Source organism: Asparagus officinalis, chromosome 9 (assembly GCF_001876935.1).
Source record: "Asparagus officinalis chromosome 9, Aspof.V1, whole genome shotgun sequence".
NCBI classification, from domain to species: Eukaryota; Viridiplantae; Streptophyta; class Magnoliopsida; order Asparagales; family Asparagaceae; genus Asparagus; species Asparagus officinalis.
The window spans coordinates 7,226,666-7,240,191 of record NC_033802.1 but is presented as its reverse complement, the minus strand read 5'-3'; positions in this window follow the sequence as shown (position 1 = coordinate 7,240,191).

The following is a 13,526-nucleotide window of genomic DNA, read 5'->3' as shown; positions in this document are numbered from 1 at the left end:
AATGCTTACAGACATTCAAACACCACTCAAGACGATATAGAAGAACAATATACACGTCATCAAGCAACATATGGCGGCGCGGCAGGACATGGTGCCGCGGCTATGGCGCGGCAGACCAAGGTGCCGCGGCTAAGGCGCGGCAGACCAAGGTGCCGCGGCTAAGGCGCGGCAGCCTATGGTGTCGCGGCTTAACCGCTGCAACCTATGGTGCCGCGGCAGTTAAAGCAGGATGCTACAGCAGTTATAATACAGTTATCTGATGATTATTTAAAGTCCACGTGGCGGAGTATCAGAAATAGAACGTGTGCTGATGTGGAAAAGCAGTTAAACCACGAAAAAGGTGGTTAAAGGTCGTGGGAGAACTGTTTCAAACACGTATGAACGTGGGTGTAACTGCCCCTTTAGCCGCGGCAGTGTCGACTGCCGCGCTCTTTGGCCGCGACAGTGTCGACTGTCGCGCCCTTTAGCCGCGACAGCATCAGCTGCCGCGCCTAAAGAGACAGTTATTGACCAGCTATTTCTTCAGTTATCGTCTAAGGAGGCTATAAATACCCCCCTATGGTCATCATGGACAGGGGCTGAGCATTTTCCAGAGAGATTAGAGCAGAGAGCCTTGAGTTTTGGTGAATTAGAGCAAGAGAGAGAGTCTTCCTTCTTCACAAACATCCTCAAGAAGCTTCTAGCGAGTCCTAGAGATCTAAGCTCAGACTTGATCTTTGGAAGAGTGAACATCTTACATCGATAAGATATTCGCTTCAAATTCTTACTTCGATAAACGAAGGAAGAATCATTAAACCCCTCACGGTTCAATCAGAATCTGTGATTCGGTGGTCCACGAGTCAAAGCGCTCCCGGCACAGGCAAAGATCCCACGCAAGCAGCGATCCAAACAACGGTCCTGCGTTTGTTTCTCAAGAGTTGTAATTTTCCTTTTGTTGTGTAAAAGAAGTCTTATAAAAAGACTATTTCTTTTGAATTTATTGTAATCGACCGAAGATATAATGAATTCCACAACGAAACCAACTTTTGACGAAAACATAGACGACTTGGTCATGTGTCTAATAAAAGGCTGGAGAGTCTTATTCAGTCTGGAGTACTTGGTCCTGTATCATCTAGTTCTAGTATTGAGTCATGTGCTGGTTGCAAATTGGCTAAATTCACTGCTTTACCATTTAAAATGAGTACATCTGTATCCACTTCCTTATTTGATTTAGTACATTCTGATATTTGGGGGCCAGCTCCTTTGCCTTCTTCATCTGGCTACTTATATTATGTTAGTTTTATCGACGATTTCTCTCGTTTTACATGGGTTTACCTACTTAAGAACCGCTCTGACGTACTTACTGCTTATCAAGCCTTCACTGCTATGATTTTCACTCAATGGCAATCTCGTATTAAAGTTTTTCGTTCTGATTGTGCCAAAGAGTACCAATCCTCTACCATGCGTTCTATCATGTCCTCTCATGGGACTATCTTTCAACAGTCATGTCCTTACACTCATGAGCAAAATGGTGTTGCTGAACGCAAACATCGTCATATCCTCGATACTGCTCGATCAATGCTCATTTCTTACTCTGTTCCTCGTCGTTTTGGGGCTGAGGCTATTCTCACCACGACTCATGCCATTAATATCACTCCATCTAGCTCTCTTTCTGGTGCTACTCCTTATAGTCGTGTTTATACTCATCCTCCCCGTTATGATCTAGTTCGCGTTTTTGGTTGTCGATGTTTTATTCTTCTGCCATCTCACGAATGTGATAAATTGTCTCCCAGAGCTGTTTCTTGTGTTTATTTAGGAATTAGTTCAGAACATCGAGGTTATCGTTGTTATGATCCCGCAACTCGTCGAGTTCATATATCTCGTCATGTTCAGTTCGAAGAGGATTCTCCATATTATTCTGCTTCTGATGACTTTAATTTCCTCCACTCTACTGATCATGCTTCCCCGTCAACTGCATCACCCACTTCTTCACCTCAATTTTCCTTTCGAGATCTCCCTGACATCTCTCCCTCTCCTTCTGTTGACTCTTCCTCACCCGAGTCTTCTCTTACACCATCTAATTCATATCCCGTGGACACAACTCTCACTCTAGAAAATACTGTTGATCTCCACGCACCTGCGCCAGCATCTCCCCCACTTGAGGTTCCTCTTGCTCTTCATCGAGGCAAACACCCACATGTCATGCCTGCCCGGTATGCTTCTGTTACTTCTTATTCACCTATCTTTCATAACTTTCTTGCTGCCATTCATTCTATTTGTTTGTTGGAAAATTTGCAGTAAAAGAAACGAAGGAAAATTGATTTGTATTCCTTTAATCTCAGTTACAATTGGATTTTCTGATTACAAAAGAGAAGAGAATGATCTGGATTCTCCCCTTTGTTTAATTCTGGGTTCTTCACGGTGGCGATGAAGTGCCTCCCTCGAATGCTCGCGTCGAGTTTGCTCTCCGTTGACGATCTGAACGTCTTGATTCACTGGAACGTGGTCTTCTCCTCACGATTTGACGTTGTGGAAAACTCTGAACGAGTTTGAAACTCTATGAAAGAGTTTGAAACTCTATGAAAGAGTTGATTTAACCGAAATCGGTCTATAAGCCAAGGATGAAGAAAGCTCCTGTTGTCGAATGTTGCTGAGGGATGACGTCAATCTCCTCAAAAGCCTGCCCAAGGATCTCTTCTGTTACTGCCAAGAAGTTCCAACCGACCGAACCCCTGAACTGAATTGATTTTTAGTTATTTATAGGGGATTAAGGGGTGTAACCACCTCCTTAATTCGCTCCTAAGTGGGGCTAATGGGATGTAACCGCCCCATTAAATCACTCCTGAGTGGAGTTATGATCCCCTCAGATCGTGGGAAATGGTTTTGAAACTGTTCAGCTCGTGTTTGAACGAGTCAAACGCAAAATCCGTGTTCTGGTGTGAATTTTGCGTTCAAACGCAGTGTCTGGAAGCTTGAACGCAGTGTCTGAAAGCTCGGACGCAGCGGCTGAAAGTTGCGTTGGCATCTTGTTGGAAGCTACGTTTGGCAGCTTGGAAGCTGCGTTTGGCAGTGGATGGAAGCTGCGTTTGGCAGCGGATGGAAGCTGCATTGGCAGGATTTAAGAGCTGCGTTTGGCAGCGGATGGAAGCTGCGTTGGCAGGATTTAAGAGCTGCGTTTGGCAGCGATTTGGAAGCTGTGTTGGCAGCGTTGGAGGCTGCGCTTGAGCTACGTTTGCGGCGATTTGGAAGCTACGTTAGCAGCATTGGAAACTGCATCTGAGCTGCGTTCGTGGCTATGAACGCGGTGTATCTTCAAGCTGGTACGCGGGGAGGACTTCCACGTCTTGGTTTGAAGAGACCGTCGATTTGTAGTCTCTTTCTGTTAGAGCATTGCAAAGATCGTCGTTTTGTAATCTTTGCTTTAGCTCTTTGATATGTGAGAGTCGTCAGATTGTAACTCTCGATGTTGATTGTGAAGGCTGTTGATTAGAGCTTTCATCAGTTGTTACGAAGGTCGTCAGATTGTAACCTTCATCAGTCTGTGTGAAAGTCTTCAAATTGTAACCTTCTGGAAGTCGTCAGAGTGTAACTTTCATCATCGATGTTTTGATGGGGATCAGCTATCTATTGTGATTTTTTGACAGCCTACAGAACCCCCTCCAAAGTTTTCGAAAGTTCGAGGTTGACTGAGACGAATTTTCGGAATACTTTGGATCTCAACTCTGATCTTGGAGATGTTGATTCCTTGTGGTAAAGGATTTGTTCTCTGCTCTTTCTTCTAAGGCATCTTGGTTGAAGGGATTTGCCATGTAGGACCTGTGTAAAGGTATGCGCCATAATCCTGCTTTAAGAATGTGGGGGTGGACCCTGCATTTTGAACTTGAGATGCGGGTCTCACCCTTGCATGTTGAATTTTGAACACGGGTGTGACCTCGGCGTTTAGTTTTTGCATCGCGGGTCTGACCTTAACATTTTGACTTAAGACATGGAAGTGGCTTCCGTGTATTTTTGACTAAGTCTTTGAGACTTGTCTTTGGCTCATCTATTTTAAGTCTCGGCTCACATCCATCAAGTTGATGGGCCTGCAAACGTGCATAGGATTTTTGGCAAACCCTCAGCCATCAACGGATTTGATAAGCCTTTACCGACTACCGTTTGAGTCGGGCTAGCATATGGATTGTTTAAGTCCGTTCCACATGTAACGTTGTGCTAAGAGAATGAACCCTCCTAGACTTGATGCTATGATTTTAAATATATAGACTTTGTCATTTTCACGGGAAAAGACTAACTGGCAACGCGTGTTAGGCGTAGGCTTATCTCTAATTAGGGATCGAGATAAAGTCCCCCATACGTGTAAGACATGGATTTTTGGTGCTACGATGTTGAAAACGTAGACTTTATCACTGTTTCTTCCTGTGTTATATTTTCACTTGAAACACTGAAAGAAAATTAGAAGTGCCAGAGGTGTAGTATTAACTTGGCGTGAATTTTCACTTAGAGTGAAATTCAGAAACTTTTTTTATTATCACTGGGATAATTTCAGAAAATCTCTAATCCACTGGAGATTTTATAATAAAAACTTGCTATTCTTGTTGAAAAAGGATTAACAAGTTCATTAGGGGGTTTGACTGTTAGAGATGTGATGTTAACCTAACAGTATTTTATGGACCTATCGCTCTATTGAAGAGAGTCGATAAGTTGATTTTGTCAGAGGTGTAGGATTAACGTGACAAGAAAATGTTACGATCGGAGCAACTTTGTGGACTTATCATCCTATTGAAGAGGATTGATAAGTGGATTGTCAGAGGTTTGATGTTAACGTGACGGGAATTTGTTGCGATCGGAGCAACTTTATGGACTTATCATCCTATTGAAGAAGATTGATAAGTGAATTTTGTCAGAGGTGTGAAATTAACGTGACAGGAAGATGTTGCGATCAGGGCAACTTTGAGGACCTATCGCTCTATTGAGGAGAGTCGATAAGTTGGAAGTGTTGCGATCGGAGCAACTTTGAGGACCTATCGCTCTATTGACGAGAGTCGATAAGTTGATTTTGTCAGAGGTGTTTGATATTAACGTGACAAGAGAATGTTGTGATCGGAGCAACTTTATGGACTTATCATCCTAGTAAAAAGGATTGATAAGTGGATTGTCAAAGGTTTGGTGTTAACATGACAGGATTTGTGTTGCGATTGGAGCAACTTTGTGGACTTATCATCCTATTGACGAGGATTGATAAGTGGGTTTTGTCAGAGGTTTAGTGTTAACATGACGGGATTTGTGTTGCGATTGGAGAAACTTTGTGGACTTATCATCCTATTGACAAGGATTGATAAGTGGGTTTTGTCAGAGGTTTAGTGTTAACGTGACATGATTTGTGTTGCGATTGGAGCAATTTTGTGGACTTATCATCCTATTGACGAGGATTGATAAGTGGGTTTGATTTGTGTTGCGATTGGAGCAATTTTGTGGACTTATCATCCTATTGACGAGGATTGATAAGTGGGTTTTATCAGAGATTTAGTGTTAACGTGACAGGATTTGTGTTGCGATTGGAGCAACTTTGTGGACTTATCATCCTATTGACAAGGATTGATAAGTGGGTTTTGTCAGAGGTTTAGTGTTAACGTGACAGGATTTATGTTGCGATTGGAGCAAATTTGTGGACTTATCATCCTATTGACGAGGATTGATAAGTGGATTGTTAGAGGTATGATGTTAATGTGACAAGAGAATGTGTACTTGTGATTTGAACAAGATTTTGGGGACTAGCGTCTCGCTGGGGAGAATTGCTAAGTGAGTTTATCATCAGAAGCGATGAATTTTGATACTAAGATTTTACGATTTGAACAATTTTGAGGACCTATCATCCTATTGGTAAGGATTGATAAGTTGATTGTCAGAGGTGTATGGTTAACGTGACAAATTGGGAGTAATGCGAGTTGAATGCATACTCTGTGGGGATGAAGATCGTCAGAAGTGTAATGTTAACTCTACGATGTGAAAGATTCGTTACTCTTAATCCAATGGATTCCAAGTAACCAACCCCCAATCTTGATTAAGACTTAGCAGAGGAATAAAAAGAGGTAGACAAGGCACATCACCTAGTGGGGCACTATCCATGAAGTCGGAATAGAGGCACATCACCTGGTATGCCATTATCTGATGAGTTTGACTATCAGAGGTAACTGTTAACGTGATAGTTTTGTGGACCCGCCATCCTACTTGAAGAGGATTGATGGGGGAATTTGGAGGAAAATGACTATCAGAGGTGACGGTTAACGTGATAGTTTTGGTGAACCCGCCATCCTACTTGAAGTGGATTGGTGGGGGGAATTTGGAGGAAAAGGACTATCAGAGGTGATCATTAACGTGATAGTTTTGGTGGACCCGCCATCCTACTTGAAGAGGATTGGTGGGAGAATTTGGAGGAAAAGGACTATCAGAGGTGATCATTAACGTGATAGTTGTTGGACCTGTCATCTTACTGAAGAGGATTGGCTTCAGTGGTTGTAGTATCTTCCCCTTCTGACTGAGAAGATTGGGCTTGGTCCGATTGCTCAGGAGAAGATTGGGATTGGTCCGATTGCTCAGGTGGATCCTGCCTACTTTGTTCTTCAGCTTTGATCCTGACAATAATCTTTTGAGCCTGTTCGCTTTGAGAGATTAGTTGTCTCCAAGAACGGCATTCTGCAACCCTCATTTGTGCTAGAAGGTCGGTTTGCAAGTTGTGTCGACAGGTCTCTACTAAGGTAGACTGTGTCATACCTGTCGGACATCGAAGAGCCATGCTTCAGAACCTCTTGACGAAAGCTTTGACGGACTCCCTCTTCTTCTGCTTAGTGGAGAGAAGGGTATGGATGGAGACTTTTGTATCATCTTCAAAGAATCTTAATAGGAAGAGCCTCTCTAGATCCGCCCACTTTTGGATACATCCCGTAGGCAGTTTTCTGAACCATTCAAATGCAACTCCCTTGAGGGTGCCAATGAACAATCGAGTCAGTATGGCGTCGTTTGATATCACATTCTTAGTCTGTGACTTGAAATGATAGATATGTTGGTTCGGTGATTCCGTGCCGTTAAAAGTTTGTAACATCGGGACTTTAAACTTTGGAGGATAAGGGGCTGCATCCTATTCGACAGGATAGGGTATGACAACTCCCTCTTCTTGGAGCTCGCTTCTGTTAGAAATGGCATTGAGGCGGGCTTCCAATTCTTCTATCTTGACAGACTGGAGATTTTGCTCGTTCTTCGTCTCTTTTCCTTCATCAGAGGAAGATTGCAGGTTATGGGCTTCTTGGTCAGAAGCCGTGTCATCAACCACTTTTCCCTTCCCTTTGCTTGTGTGAGGTCAGGATGAAGACGTTTTTCCTCTTCGGGAGGACTCTTGCCTAGGTGGCGAATCTGTCTTCTGAGATTTAGCCTTGTCTGTGACGAGTTGAGTCAACAGGTCTAGGAGTTCATTGAGGGTCTTCTGCTATGATTTGAGCATGGCGTCTTGCTCAGCAACCCTCTTTGAAAGATCTTCAGAATGTTCTGCCATGTGGGTGAAGCTCTCATGCCCAATGAATGAGCTTGATGATTGAGACTCCGCAATGGCTGAGTGTTCATCATCGGAATTAGTTCCTCTAGCTAACCTCCGATAGTTGACAGGGGGAATGGCTCCTGTTCACGTCCGAGTGCGTTGGTAGATTCCTTCAAACTCGTTAGCGATTTCTCTGACGGTCGGTGAACGACTTATCTCTGAGTCATCGGAATTAGGACCTGAGACTTTCCCTCTGCCGATCACATTGATAGTGACCTCAGGATATTCGGTCTCTGGAGACTTCTTCCTGTGAGAACGTCGTCGTTGGTTGAGCAAAGCAACGTTCGTAAATTGGTCGAACACCAACAGTTTGGCCGCATATGAGCAGCATTGACATCCTGAGAGGACTATTCTATATTGGGTTTCCTTGCCCAAACGCATATCTAATGTCCGTCTTTGGATTCTGGAATGCTTTGCTGAGGACTGCGTTCAGGATGGTTAATGCGGTCTGGAGACCTGCGTTTTTGTTTTGTAACGCTCCCTTGAGGGTTGCGTTCTGGCTTAGTAATGCATGCCTGAGCTTTGTGTTTCGATTGTATAACGCGCCATTTAGGGCTGCGTTCAATCTTATTCACACAGAGCCTATGTTTTGGCTCATAGACGCGAGGCTTGTGTTCTGAAACAGAAACAGGGTCGCGTTTAGGCTCACAAACACGAAGCTCGTGTTGACTTGAGAATCGGCAATCTCGGAGATACGCTCGTCGTAGGGATCTCCTCCTCCGTCGAGCGGCATTCTTCTTAGCCTGCTTCAAGGCCTTTGTAGCGACGTCACCATCTGTGTTGATCAAGTTTGTCGCCTCAATGGGCATCTTTCGACCCGATACCCGTCGTCTTGGCACGGGTTTGGCTGAAGCTGAGCCCACTCCATCGGGGGAGGGGCTGTCCGAGCAGTCTTTCTTAGGCGGTTTGACTGCAATTGGAGCAGTTGGAGCTTTAGTCTCTTTGGAGACTTTGTGGATCTTGCGCATAACCTTGGGGCTAAGGGATCCGGAGGAGAGGGCCTCCTCAAACTTGGCTTGATCAAACTCTACAACGAGAGTTTCAACGGTCGTTCCAGCGAGATGAATATCGGATTGCACCACCACTTTCTCATCAGAGAAGCTAGTCCCCAGCGGAGTCGTCATCTTTTGTTTGTTGAAAAATTTGCAGTAAAAGAAACGAAGGAAAATTGATTTGTATTCCTTTAATCTCAGTTACAATTGGATTTCCTGATTACAAAAGAGAAGAGAATGATCTGGATTCTCCCATTTGTTTAATTCTGGGTTCTTCACGGTGGCGATGGAGTGCCTCCCTCGAATGCTCGCATCGAGTTTGCTCTCCGTTGATGATCCGAACGTCTTGATTCACTGGAACGTGATCTTCTCCTCACGATTTGACGTTGTGGAAAACTCTGAATGAGTTTGAAACTCTATGAAAGAGTTGATTTAACCGAAATCGGTCTATAAGCCAAGGATGAAGAAAGCTCCTGTTGCCGAATGTTGCTGAGGGATGACGTCAATCTCCTCAAAAGCCTGCCCAAGGATCTCTTCTGTTACTGCCAAGAAGTTCCAACCGACCGAACCCCTGAACTGAATTAATTTTTAGTTATTTATAGGGGATTAAGGGGTGTAACCACCTCCTTAATTCGCTCCTAAGTGGGGCTAATGGGATGTAACCGCCCCCTTAAATCACTCCTGAGTGGAGTTATGATCCCCTCAGATCGTGGGAAACGGTTTTGAAACCGTTCAGCTCGTGTTTGAACGAGTCAAACGCAAAATCCGCGTTCTGGTGTGAATTCTGCGTTCAAACGCAGTGTCTGGAAGCTTGAACGCAGTGTCTGAAAGCTCGGTCGCAGCAGCTGGAAGCTGCGTTGGCATCTTGTTGGAAGCTGCGTTTGGCGACTTGGAAGCTGCGTTTGGCAACGGATGGAAGCTGCGTTGGCAGGATTTAAGAGCTGCGTTTGGCAGCGATTTGGAAGCTGCGTTGGCAGCGTTGGAGGTTGCGCTTGAGCTGTGTTTGCGGCGATTTGGAAGCTACGCTGGCAGCATTGGAAACTACATCTGAGCTGCGTTCGTGGCTATGAACGCGGTGTATCTTCAAGCTGGTACGCGGGGAGGACTTCCACGTGTAGTCTCTTTCTGTCAGAGCGTTGCAAAGATCGTCGTTTTGTAATCTTTGCTTTAGCTCTTTGATATGTGAGAGTCGTCAGATTGTAACTCTCGATGTTGATTGTGAAGGCTGTTGATTAGAGCTTTCATCAGTTGTTGCGAAGGTCGTCAGATTGTAACCTTCATCAGTCTGTGTGAAAGTCTTCAAATTGTAACCTTCTGGAAGTCGTCAGAGTGTAACTTTCATCATCGATGTTTTGATGGGGATCAGCTATTTATTGTGATTTTTTAACAGCCTACACTATTGTTGAGCCAAAGTCCTTCCAAGAGGCAGTTCAAATTCCAGAGTGGCGACAGGCTATGGCTGAGGAATTTTAAGCCTTTCAGCAAACTCATACCTGGGATGTTGTTCCCTGTCCTCCTGGGATCTCTCTTGTTGGCAGTAAATGGGTTTATAAGGTCAAGTTTCGTCCTGATGGCACCATTGAACATCGAAAAGCTCGTTTAGTGGCTTGAGGTTTTACTCAGCAATAAGGTATTGATTATGAGGAGACATTTGCTTCTGTTGCTCAGATGCCCACTGTTCGTACTCTCCTTGCGGCCGCTGCTGCTCATCGTTGGCCCTTATACCAGATGGATGTCAAAAATGCTTTTCTTCAAGGCTCTTTATCAAAGACCGTATATATGCAACCGCCTCCAGGGTCAAATATTCCTCCGGGACATGTATGTCTCCTTCGTCGTGCTGTTTATGGTCTCAAACAGGCACCCCGCGCTTGGTTTGAGTGTTTTCGCGATGTTGTGCTCAAAGCGGGCTTTATAGAAAGTCATCAAGATGCTTCTCTGTTTGTTCGCACTACATCGCGCGGCAGAGTTTTATTATTCATCTATGTAGATGATATGATCATTACAGGTGATGATATGGTAGGTATACAATACGCAAAATCTCAGTTGCAACAACAGTTCCACATGAAGGATCTTGGATCTCTTCGGTATTTCCTTGGTCTAGAAATTTCTCAAGGCCCGCGGGGTGTATTACTGTCTCAACAGAAGTATCTCTCAGATATTCTAAATCAAGCTGAGTTAACTGATAATACAACTGTCGATACTCCACTCCAGCAGAATGTCAAACTTTGCTCTACTGACGGTGAGCCTCTATCTGATCCTACCCGATATCGACATCTTGTTGGTCAGTTGGTCTATTTGTGCATCTCTCGACCAGATATCTCTCATGCTGTTGGTATTGTCAGTCAATTTGTTAGTGCTCCACGTTCTGTACACTATGCTGTCTTATTACGGATTCTTCGGTACCTTCGGGTACTAGCACTCGCTCTTTTTTGTTTCCTGCTACATCTAAGTTAGAGCTTTGTGCATATTCTGATGCTGATTGGGCCGATGATCCAACTACCAGAAAGTCTACCACAGGTTATTGTATATTTCTTGGTGATTCCCTTATTTCCTGGCGAAGTAAGAAACAAGATGTTATTGCTCTTTCCAGTACTGAGGCAGAGTATCGTGCAATGTCCACAACAGCTAAAGAGATTATTCATCTTCGTCGCCTTCTCAGTGATTTCGATATTTCTGTTACGACTCCTACTCCTCTCTACTGTGATAATAAGAGTGTCATCCAGATTGCTAATAATCCAGTATTTCATGAAAGGACCAAACATATTGAGATCGACGCTCATTTTGTCTGTCACCAAGTTATCAAGGACAAGACAATTCTACTTCCTCATGTTTCATCCGCTGACGAGCTTGCAGATTTCTTTACAAAGGCCTTACCTGTTCATCGGTTCCAGTTTCTTGTACGCAAACTCACTTTGTTTGATCCAACATGAGTTTGAAGGGGGCTGTTGATAATAGTGTATTGTAGTGGGTTTTAGTCCCACATTGCTTGGGAGAACAAACCTCACACTCCTCTACTTGTATAAATATATGTGCATACTCAATATTCAATTCAAGGGAAATTTACCCAAGATTCTCTCTCTCTTACTTTAACAATTACATACAAATACAGATAGGTACATGCAGATCATGGTTTTCTATAATTCTCAATTTGCAAGATCCATAAAATTTTAACCTTTTTGTATTCAGGTTTCATAATGAATGGGTACGCAAGGATGGGACAGAAGTAATACCAATCAGGTCAAATAATGTACCTTTATATTATTATTTGGTGTAGTGACAAAAAATACCATGCAAGTAGATAATTAAAAAAAAGGGAAAATTGTGTCCAGGCCCCAAAAGTGGGAACTTCATGTGACAAACCCCCTCGTATTTCGGCCCATGTGTATTAGCCCCAAATACGCACAGTATTTGTTATGGGACCCCTAACTACTCTTTTTCAGAAAAACAAAGGCGGAAGTTACACTCGTGCCCTTCTGATGGGACTGAACTCGGTTAACGCGCCCCATCCTTATTCAAGTACTCTCTCTCTCTCTCTCTCTCTCTCTCTCTCTCTCTCTCTCTCTTCCACCTCTTCGTTGTCTCAGAAACTCGAGATTGTGTCCAATTTCTCACCGCCGTTCAACAGTTTTAGGGTTTTCGCCTGAATCATGTCGTCCAGGGAAGGATCATTTTCCGATTTCGAGGTCGACCACCGACGCGCCTCGAAGGGCCAAGACGTATCGTCTGGGCTTGAAAGCGCGGAGGAGGCGACGCAAACCCTAATGGAGATGCAAAAGGAGGCGATAGCACGTCGAGACAGCAAAAGACGACCCTCGACGGCCGAGCGTACCATCCAACCCTCCCCCGAAAAACAGTATGTTCTATGTTATCGAGAATCTGGGAAATCGACCTAATTTTGCGTAAATTCAGTTCATCTCAAAAATACCAGTTGTAGATGAGTACACATGATGTAAATTCAGTTCATCTCAAAAATACCATGTTAGATCTATTTTTAGAAGTGTGCTAGCAAATCAGACAATAGTCAGATCTATTTTCATTACATGTTTTACGATAGTCCGCGATAGTTTTATTTCAAAACACACTTAGTCATCGCTAGTTTCATTTCAATCACACTTAGTCAGCGATGGTTTCATTACAGGTTTTACGATTATGCCCTTCCAGATGACACCGAGAACATTTAACTGGCCGGGTGTAAACAGTTCTGTTGTTGATTCGCCTGGTCTTATTTCTCCTTTTCCTTTTCGTTGTAATTGAAGGTAGGATCTGTATCTCATCCCTTGGCACGCTGCGTTTCTCGTAGTCAGGTATAGGGTAGATGATAGGCTCGTAGCTCCTTTTAAAGGCGTCAACCGTCATAAACCAGTCACAGAATTGGTAGACATCCCTTTTCATAAACATAATGCTTGCGCATGCATGTTTGCAAGGGACACGGGTTACATCCCACCCACGGCAAGTGCATGTTTTATTGTCTAGATCCACTTGACAAGATCTATGGGATTGTACTTCAAATAAGCCTGTGTGGGACTGACGAACCTCCAACGGGCGTCCATTGTCCATGTTCTCCTTGAGGGCAATTTCAGCTTTGGGGCAAAGAACTTGATTCCAACTTTCAGCCATGACTCGTCGCTCATTCATGCGCACCATGATCTGTTTACGAATATGCTCTATCAGTTGGAGTATCCGTAGAAGCCTTGCCTCATGAATCAATTTTTGAATGACTCTGCAACATTTGATGTAACGTGACCATATCTAAACATAGACAGTGTTAGTTCTATCTACTTCTATTAGTTATATGTAAGGTAATCAAATGAAATATTACTTGCCTAACTCCAGGAGAAAACGCATTGGCCTAGTTTTCTGGAGCATAGTTCATCACAATATTGTATGCACGCTCGTCAATTAGTCTGATGTCGTCCATATAATCATTCCATTCTGCTCTAGTATATTTGTAACAGGCAGATTGCAGTAGA